The sequence below is a fragment of the Gadus macrocephalus genome, chromosome 6, assembly GCF_031168955.1.
Source record: "Gadus macrocephalus chromosome 6, ASM3116895v1".
Classification (NCBI taxonomy): domain Eukaryota; kingdom Metazoa; phylum Chordata; class Actinopteri; order Gadiformes; family Gadidae; genus Gadus; species Gadus macrocephalus.
In genome coordinates, this window is record NC_082387.1 from 4,228,968 (window position 1) to 4,239,128 (window position 10,161).

Sequence of the window (10,161 nt, forward strand, 5' to 3'; positions counted from 1 at the left end):
CTTATCTGGATCTGCCCTTTCTTCTGGGGACCGATATTTAATTTCTTCTCTTGCTTCTCCCTCCAGGTGATCATAGATGAAGAGCGCTTTGGTCCGCTGGAGACAGGTGACGAGCTCGTACGCAGGCGTGGACCTCTTCAATCCACTCCCCAATGATTAGTCCTGTCCTGCCCCGAAAGAGTGGGCATTTCCGGTCTCTGGGGAAATGAATCAGTCTCTCAGTTACTGTAGGAGCTGAAGAGAGTCCAGGAGCTGAGGGAATTGCTGAGGAGGTGTTGGGCCAAGGCAGGTGAGCCTCTCGCTCTTGACGCATGTGTTGATTCTCCGCTTGCAGCTGAGTGACCAAGTCCCTTAATTGGGCGACCTCCTCCGCCATGAGGAAACTGTCCGTGCCAGGAACTGCCCGGCACCTGCTGCTGTTTTGTAGAAATAATAAGGACACAGGTTCAAGAACTAAAGAGGCAGAGACAATAACTATATTAACCGTTCCTTTTATTACAATAACTAAATAAAGAAAACAGGAGCAAAACCAAACCAAACCAAACTTCAAAACAGGGGTTAAGTAACCCAGCAAACCAAAGGTCAAACAATGAAACAGAAAAGGGAAAATAACAAAATAGCAAACGGAACCAAAACAAAACAAAACAGCTAACCAGAACAACTAAAACCATACAAAACAGCTAACCAGAACAACTAAAACCATACAAAACAGCAGCAGGGGATCCTAAAAACAAGAGACACTAATTAATAAAAGTTCAAATGGGAACTCACAACTATTAGAAAGCGGGGACCCTACTCACCACCCTAGGAGGCAACCAACAGAGGCTGAATTCAGCCATCTTGGCCCTTTTATCTGCACCTGGGTGCAGGGGGAGGAGCTTAGATGGGGTTGCATTCGCAACCCCTACTGAGGTTCACCACATAAGCAACATAAAGACATTGACAACGTCTCTCCAAACTATTTGTGAAAAATGTGGACAGTGCAGTGACGCTGCCAGCAGGGAGCAGCAGAGAGCTGCAATGACGGCGGTCCACCTCAGTCCATCCCAGGTTTTGCAACGCTACGTTTCTTCAAAAGATCACGCAAACGATGACGCCCAAGCAGTGTAATGCATTGCGTTCAAATATGTAACTCTGAGTCTGGAATAACCTATTCATTCATTCATTATGGATCTAATCATTGTTTCTGTCCAAGTCCCGTCTCTGGCCACGGCAGCGCTCTCACTCCTTACGTCCTTCTCCTGTATAAAAGCTAATATGGTCCAAACAATAATTGCTTACGGCCATACCACCCTGAGCACGCCCGATCTCGTCTGATCTCGGAAGCTAAGCAGGGTCGGGCCTGGTTAGTACTTTGATGGGTGACTGCCTGGGAATACCTGGTGCTGTAAGCATTATACTTTTTCAACTCGAGCACCGGTGGTCAGGGAAGCCGTCCGATTGAAGAAGGAGGCCTTCCGGGATATGATATCCTGGAGGACTCCTGACTCGGTTGCAGGGTACCGACAGGCCCGAAGGGCTGCAGCTGCTGCCGCGTCGGAGGCTAAGCAGCGGGTGTGGGAGAAGTTCGGAGAGGCCATGGAGAAGGACTTTCGGTCGGCACCAAAGTGTTTCTGGAAGACTATCCGGCACCTCAGGAGGGGGAAACGGGGAACCATCCAAGCTGTGTACAGTAAGGATGGGACTCTGTTGACCTCAACTGAGGAGGTCGTCGGACGTTGGAAGGAACACTTTGAGGAACTCCTGAATCCGAATAACACGCCCTCTATGTTGGAGGCAGAGCTCGAGGTTGATGGTGTTTCGTCGTCAATTTCCCTGGTGGAGGTCACTGAGGTAGTCAAACATCTCCGCAGTGGCAAAGCCCCAGGGATTGATGAGATCCAGCCAGAAATGCTAAAGGCTCTGGGTGTTGAGGGGCTGTCATGGTTGACACGCCTATTCAACATCGCGTGGGAGTCGGGTACAGTGCCAAAGGAGTGGCAAACCGGGGTGGTGGTTCCCCTGTTCAAAAAGGGGGACCAGAGAGTGTGTGCCAATTACCGGGGTATCACACTTCTCAGCCTCCCTGGTAAAGTCTACTCCAAGGTGCTGGAAAGGAGGGTTCGGCCGATCGTCGAACCTCAGATTGAAGAGGAACAATGCGGTTTTCGCCCCGGACGTGGAACTACGGACCAGCTATTCACTCTCGCAAGGATCCTGGAGGGGGCCTGGGAGTATGCCCATCCGGTCTACATGTGTTTTGTGGATCTGGAGAAGGCGTATGACCGGGTCCCCCGGGAGAAACTGTGGGAGGTGCTGCGGGAGTATGGGGTAAGGGGGTCTATCCTCAGGGCCATCCAATCTCTGTACTCCCAAAGCGAGAGCTGTGTTCGCGTCCTCGGCAGCCAGTCAGTTTCGTTCTCAGTGGGTGCTGGTCTCCGCCAGGGCTGCGCCTTGTCACCAATCCTGTTTGTGATATACATGGACAGGATATCGAGGCGTAGTCGTGGTGGGGAGGGGTTGCAGTTCGGTGGTCTGAGGATCTCATCACTGCTTTTTGCAGATGATGTGGTCCTCATTGGATCATCGGCCTGTGACCTTCAGCACTCACTGAATCGGCTGGCGGCCGAGTGTGAAGCGGCTGGGATGAGGATCAGCACCGCTAAATCTGAGGCCATGACTCTTAGCAGGAAACCGATGGATTGCTTACTCCGGGTAGGAAATGAGTCCTTAGCCCAAGTGAAGGAGTTCAAGTACCTCGGGGTCTTGTTCGCGAGTGAGGGTACTATGGAGCGTGAGATTGGCCGGAGAATCGGAGCAGCGGGGGCGGTATTGCGTTCGCTTTACCGCACCGTTGTAACGAAAAGAGAGCTGAGCCGCAAGGCAAAGCTCTCGATCTACCGGTCGATCTTCGTTCCTATCCTCACCTATGGTCATGAGGGCTGGGTGATGACCGAAAGGACGAGATCGCGGGTACAAGCGGCCGAGATGAGTTTTCTCAGAAGGGTGGCTGGCGTCTCCCTTAGGGATAGGGTGAGAAGCTCAGCCATCCGTGAGGAACTCGGATTAGAGCCGCTGCTCCTTTACTTAGAAAGGAGTCAGCTGAGGTGGTTCGGGCATCTGGTAAGGATGCCCACTGGGCGCCATCCTTGGGAGGTGTTTCAGGCACGTCCAGTGGGGAGGAGACCTCGGGGAAGACCCAGGACTAGGTGGAGAGATTATATCTCAACACTGGCCTGGGAACGCCTCGGGATCCCCCCGTCAGAGCTGGTCAATGTGGCCCAGGAAAGGGAAGTCTGGGGCCCCCTGCTTGAGCTGCTCCCCCCGCGACCCGACCCCGGATAAGCGGACGAAAATGAGATGAGATGATGAGATGAACTCGAGCTCATTGGCTGCAATGGCCTGCCGTGCGCTGATCTTTAGCGCCCACTGTTTTGGTGAATGTAAGCAACATAAAGACATTGACAACGTCTCTCCAAACTCTATTTGTGAAAAATGTGGACAGTGCAGTGACGCTGCCAGCAGGGAGCAGCAGAGAGCTGCAATGACGGCGGTCCACCTTAGTCCATCCCAGGTTTTGCAACGCTACGTTTCTTCTAAAGATCACGCAAACGATGACGCCCAAGCAGTGTATATCACCACTTGGTTGTATTTATCCCGAGGGATAAAAAAAAAGTATGTATATATATGCAAAAGAGTATACCAGAGAGGGATAAAAAGGCTTAATAGAAGGTCCTGCAGTTATTGAGATTGTTGATGCAGTAGATGAATAATTGCAAAATATAAAATAAATAAGAAATGACAGTAAATAAAACGATAAAGTGCCCTACAAACTAAGTTGATCTGATGCTTGAAAACATACTTTCACTGCGCAGATTATACATCTTTCAAATTATTCAGCCAAAAATATGGAAAATAAATAAACTAGGCTACAATAGGCTACTCACCCATTGCGTTCCGTCTCTTTGCTGCGGTTGATTGATAGGTGACTTCCTGATTTTATACTGCAGCGCGGCCGTCGCGCCGCCTCCTGTTGGTGCTTGGGGCGTGCTTTTGACGCGCGTAAAATGCGCGCCGCGCCGCGTCAAAAACTCTGCCCCCATTAAGGCCTCCACACACCGGCGCCGCAGCGGCGCGCATTTTATGTGCGTCAAAAGCACGCCCCTAGCACCAACAGGAGGCGGCGCGACAGCCGCGCTGCAGTATAAAATCAGGAAGTCACCTGTCAATCAACCGCAGCATAGAGACGAAACGCAATGGGTGAGTAGCCTATTGTAGCCTAGTTTATTTATTTTCCATCTTTTTGGCTGAATAATTTGAAAAATGTATAATCTGCGAAGTGAAAGTATGTTTTCAAGCATCAGATCAACTTAGTTTGTAGGGCACTTTATCGTTTTATTTACTGTCATTTCTTATTTATTTTATATTTTGCCATTATTCATCTATTGCATCAACAATCTCAATAACTGCAGGACCTTCTATTAAGCCTTTTTGGTATATAGTGCAGTCACCTTTTAAAGGGACTCTCACCTTTGTTGCATTTTTACACTTTTTTTGGATAAGGTTAAATTGGTATTAATAAGGTAATAACACTCTAATATGCAAGACAGACCCACCAGGAGTAAAAACAAACAATTATTTTACACTCATAATATTTAGTGAAAACTTCAACCAATAAAATTCTTCGGACCGAATGACCTTATTGGCCGACAGACCTGTCTGTTTGCTGCATGGATATATAAGGTTTTCCGTCTGCTTCTTGTGGCGCATTCGGGCCCGCGTCATCAAGGCGCGTCCTCAACTAGAGGGTTTGTTTTGATTCCACGGCAGACAGTAGCGAGTAGCGACTGACGATGGCAGACCAAAGTGGTCCACGGCGGGACGGCGCCCGATTACGGGACCCATTTCGGACTCAGACGCGACGTTGTCCCGCTACTACCATGGTAGTTTCCATGGCTACCAGAGAGGACGCTGGCGTTGTTTTGTTCGCCGCTTCTCTGCCCACAATCTTTTTTTAAATTTTGTGACTGTTAAGTTAGTTTTTCCTGTGATTTTACACTTTTATTATTTATATTTTTTTAACAAGCTTTTTTTACGAGCCCTTCCCATTTTACGGGACATTGATCCTAAGACTCATCGGCGTTGTCAGCGGGGAAGCTAGGCACCTAGCTGCTTCCAACTGTCAATCTTTGCCCCACCGGGAAAGAGCCCTCTGGTTCCAACCATCTACATCGCCTTGCCGGACAACTTTCCTCCCTTCCAGTACCTGGAGTTATCGCTTGTCTGGGCAGCAGCATCCCTCCTTGCGTCTGCACCTGGTTGTGACTTTTCCAGACTGACACCGGCTGCCATTCTCCAATGAATTCGCCGTAACCTGGTCGAAGACTCTGGGTAACTACTGTCTACTTTCTCGGCTAATTTACCTGTCTACCTAGATCTTCCTCGAACAACCACGGTGGTGCTAGGCTACTGCTCCAGAGCCCCCCTCAGTGTTCTGTGCAGTGCGTTAGCTTGGACACCTACCGGCCAGTGTCGAAGGACTTCGTAATAATATCCACCTGTACCGGTGCGGATGCTTCGGCCCTCTGCCGTGGCCAAGACCGTTACCTTCCCATCAAACAAATCCTTCTCCCATCCAGTGGACATCTTCCATCGCAGCTCAGCTGAGGGTAGAGATCCGGGGCAGGTGTCCACCTGTCCTCAGCCTCAGCCATGGCACTTCGCTACTCATCCTTGCAGCTCCGCCAGCTCATTCCCCAAATTCCTCCTTCCACCGAACTCATCACCACTCTTAAAAATTCTCGACTTCTCCTCCGTCCCCGTTACATTCATCGAGGGTCCCGCCGCAAGTTGATGTACAGTTCCACTGCTAAAAACTTCATCCCAGCGCTGTGGTCTGACCGCAGCTCACCCACCGGCTCCCGCGCTTCCTCTCCGCGTCATCACAACAACACAGGTCATCGGAACGCAACCAGAGTGAACACCTTCAACCTCCGTCCAATTCATACTTCCGCCCCATCAATTTCAAAACAAAAGCACCTAAAAGTCGCCCTCCTCAACACAAGATCCCTCAACAATAAAAGTCTCATTCTCAATGAATTCATCATCGACCAACAACTTGACCTCCTGTGCCTTAATGAAACATGGCAAAAACCCCTGGATTATTTTTTACTAAACCAAACCACCTCTGCTGGATATTCCTACCTGGACAACCCACGCTCTGAGGGCAGAGGAGGGGGCATTGCTGCCATCTACCAACAAGACCTCCAACCTCGCCCTCTCACCATCCCTGCTGCTCCATCTTTTGAACACCTGGCTTTTAAATTACCCGGCCCAAAACCTCTCATCATTGCAATCATCTACCGCCCCCCCAAACCCAATCCATCATTTCTACCAGAACTCTCTGAATTCATCACCGCACTCTCCTCAATCTCACCATCTGTTTTACTTCTCGTGATTTCAACCTACACATTGACTCCCCGGACTGTAAAAATGCCATGGACTTTCTGGACCTTATCAACTGCCTCGGCTTCACACAACACATCAACTTTCCCACCCACAACCGTGGACACATCTTGGACCTGGTTTGCTCCATTGGCCTCCACATCCACAATATCTCCAGCACTGACCTCTCCATATCTGACCACCTGGCCATCACACTTGTCGTTGACATTCCCGCCCCCCAACTCAAACCGGTCCGCACAATAACTAACTTTTTTTTTCAACATTAAATCCATCTGCCCAGTCTCTCTCTCCACCTGCATATCAAACACTCTTTCAAGCCTCACCTTTCCTGCAAGTCCAACCCCCATGGACCTCGTCAACATCTACAACAGCACACTGTCTTCATCCCTCAACAAACTGGCCCCCCTAAAAACCAAAACTGTCACCTTTACTCACTCGGCTCCCTGGTTCACCCCGGAACTTCACAAATTAAAAACAACAACTGCGACAACTAGAACGACTCCACAAGAAAACCGGTCTCACAGTACACGCCGTCGCATACAAAGAGCACACAAACCTCTACAAATCAGCACTAAACAAAGCCCGTTCAGTATACTACTCTGGCATCATTCACTCTGGATCCTCCAACCCACGAACCCTGTTTTCCACCATAAATAAACTCCTCAAGCCCCCCGACAACATTTCATCCTCATTCACCCCGGAGAAATGCAACAATCTCATTTAATTTTTCAACTCCAAAATAGAAAACATCCACAACCAGCTTGCAACCTCCTCTGCCTCCACCCCGGTCCCCGAACCCACACCTCCTTCATCCTCAGACCACCGGCTCTCTACCTTCTCACCGATAACCACTGCTGACCTCTCCAAAATACTCTCCACCATGAAATCATCCACCTCCCCCCTGGACCCCATGCCCTCTCAACTCGTCAAAGCCTGTTTTACCTCTCTCGCCCCACTGATCACTGACATCATCAACTCCTCCCTTACTTCTGGCACTGTCCCCCCACCTCTTAAACTTGCTGCCATCACCCCTCTCCTTAAAAAACCTGGTCTTGACTCTGACGACCCCAACAATTTCAGACCCATCTCCAACCTCACATTCATCTCAAAATTACTGGAAAGAGCCATCGCAACTCAACTCAAGACTTACCTCCTCTCCAATAACCTATATGAAACATTCCAATCCGGCTTTAGAACCCACCACAGCACTGAAACAGCACTAATCAAAGTCACAAACGATCTCCTACTCTCCTCTGATTCCGGCTCCCTCACCATTCTCCTCCTCCTGGACCTCAGTGCTGCCTTCGACACCGTCAACCACTCCATCCTCCTCAGCCGCCTGAAATCCTTAGGCATCACCGACTCCGCCCTCTCCTGGTTCAACTCATACCTGTCAGAAAGATTTCACTATATCGCCATAAACAACCACAAATCCCACACCACCCCTGTCTCACACGGAGTCCCCCAAGGCTCAGTGCTTGGCCCCATCCTCTTCATCCTCTATATGCTCCCACTTGGCCACATCATCCGCCGCCATGGACTTCAGTTTCACTGCTATGCCGATGACACTCAACTCTTCATCACCACCAAAACCATCACTCCAGCTATTCTCTCCACCCTCACCAACTGCCTCACCGACATAAAAACCTGGATGAACCACAACTTCCTCAAACTCAACAGCAATAAAACTGAAATTATAATCTTTGGCCCAAAATCCACACTCCCCACCTCCCAGAACTACTCACTCTGCATTGATGGTCACTCTGTCACTCCCTCCGCCCTGGTCAGAAACCTTGGCATCTACATGGACCCTGCACTCTCCTTCAAGTCACACATAAACCACGTCACTAAAATATCCTTCTTCCACCTCCGGAACATAGCACGCCTTCGACCCACTCTCTCCTTCTCAGCTGCTGAAACACTAATTCATGCCTTCATCACCTCCAGACTCGACTACTGCAATAGCATCCTGTATGGTCTCCCCTCCACTGTTCTTCAAAAACTGCAATATGTTCAAAACTCCGCTGCTAGACTGCTCACCCACACTCCCTCCAGAGAACACATCACGCCCGTCCTACGTCAACTTCATTGGCTTCCAGTAAAACAACGCATACATTTCAAGATCCTCCTCACCACCTACAAAGCCCTAAACAACCTTGCCCCCTCATACCTGACGGATCTCCTCCAACGCCCCATTCACCCACACCGAACACGCTCCACTGTTGCCAACACCCTCATCCCCATCACCAGGACCAAATACCGCACCATAGGGGACAGAGCCTTTGCCATCGCCGCCCCTACCCTCTGGAACTCCATCCCCCTGGCCATCCGTAACTCTGATTCACTGCAGTCTTTCAAAAGTCAACTCAAAACACATCTCTTCAACATCACTTACAACACCTGACAAATTTTTTTCACTCTCTCTCTTTCTCATTGTCCTATCTTTCTCTGTATTGTTGTTTTGGGAGTATTTGTATGCATGCATGTATGTACTGTTCATTTGTATCCTTTTTGTTTTGTGTTTTTTGTAAAGCGTCTTTGGGTACCGAGAAAAGCGCTATATAAAACCAATGTATTATTATTATTATTACTCTGGAGCTCCAGGAAGACCTCCAGACCGTTGGCACCCAACCGCACCACTCAGTCCGATTACGGGACCCATTTCAGACTCAGACGCGCCGTTGCCCCGCTACTCTGGAGCTCCAGGAAGACCTCCAGACCGTTGGCACCCAACCGCACCACTCAGTCCGATTACGGGACCCATTTCGGACTAACACGCGACGTTGTCCCGCTACTCTGGAGCTCCAGGAAGACCTCCAGACCGTTGGCAACCAACCGCCACACTCAGTACGATTACGGGACCCATTTCGGACTCAGACGCGACGTTGTCCCGCTACTCTGGAGCTCCAGGAAGACCTCCAGACCGTTGGCAACCAACCGCCACACTCAGTCCGATTACGGGACCCATTTCGGGCTCAGACGCGACGTTGTCCCGCTAATCTGGAGCTCCAGGATGGTAGATATTATGACCTCTGGGAGTCTAAACATAACCCATGGGAGTCTAAACATAACCCATGGGAGTCTAGAACTTTTGTACTGTAGCGACCCTGGGACAGTTAAATACTTTGTGTGTTATGTGTTACATTATATTTCGTTGTCCGTTATGCCAGTTGTTCTATGTGCATGTATTGTAATGTTCTTCTTGTCAATCAGCGTGGGGGCGAATCATTAGGTCAGCTGGGGGAGGGCCTTGGAAGAACAGGAGGGTGGGGGCCTGCACGCGAGTGAGACCGTGTTGGGGGTTGCCGGGGTAACCGGGGTTTGTTTTGTGTCGGTTTTCTGCCGTTGGTTACAATGTTACGGGTTTCAGTGACCTGAGGTGCGTTCAAGTTCAGCGAACATAGGCGAACGTTCGCAACGAACACGTTGACATTAAACAATTAATTTTGAACGATTTCTGAACACCGTTCTAAACAAACTGTAAACGAAAAAAATGGATACGAAGGCCATGGTATTAGCGGCAGCCTCCATGTTAATGGAAGAGTTTACAGAAGAGGGTTTGCAAGTGGTCGACCTCGTTGAAAGCCTACTGCAGATAACCAGTACGGAAAATTCAAGAATAGAGGGCTACGTCACCGAAGTTGTACCCACTTACTGCGATATAACGTTCAAATCGCATTTTAGAATGCAAAAGACAACAGTTGAAGTAAGGGTGTA

At 49.6% G+C, this 10,161-nt stretch overlaps 1 non-coding gene across 1 annotated transcript; it reads left to right on the forward strand.

Annotated features, from left to right (window-relative positions):
* The first annotated feature begins 1,275 nt into the window (after nt 1-1,275).
* LOC132460224 (5S ribosomal RNA) lies at nt 1,276-1,394 on the forward strand. The gene has a single exon (XR_009526376.1). It is a non-coding gene; the product is annotated as a 5S ribosomal RNA (ribosomal RNA).
* Nucleotides 1,395-10,161: the final 8,767 nt, after the last annotated feature.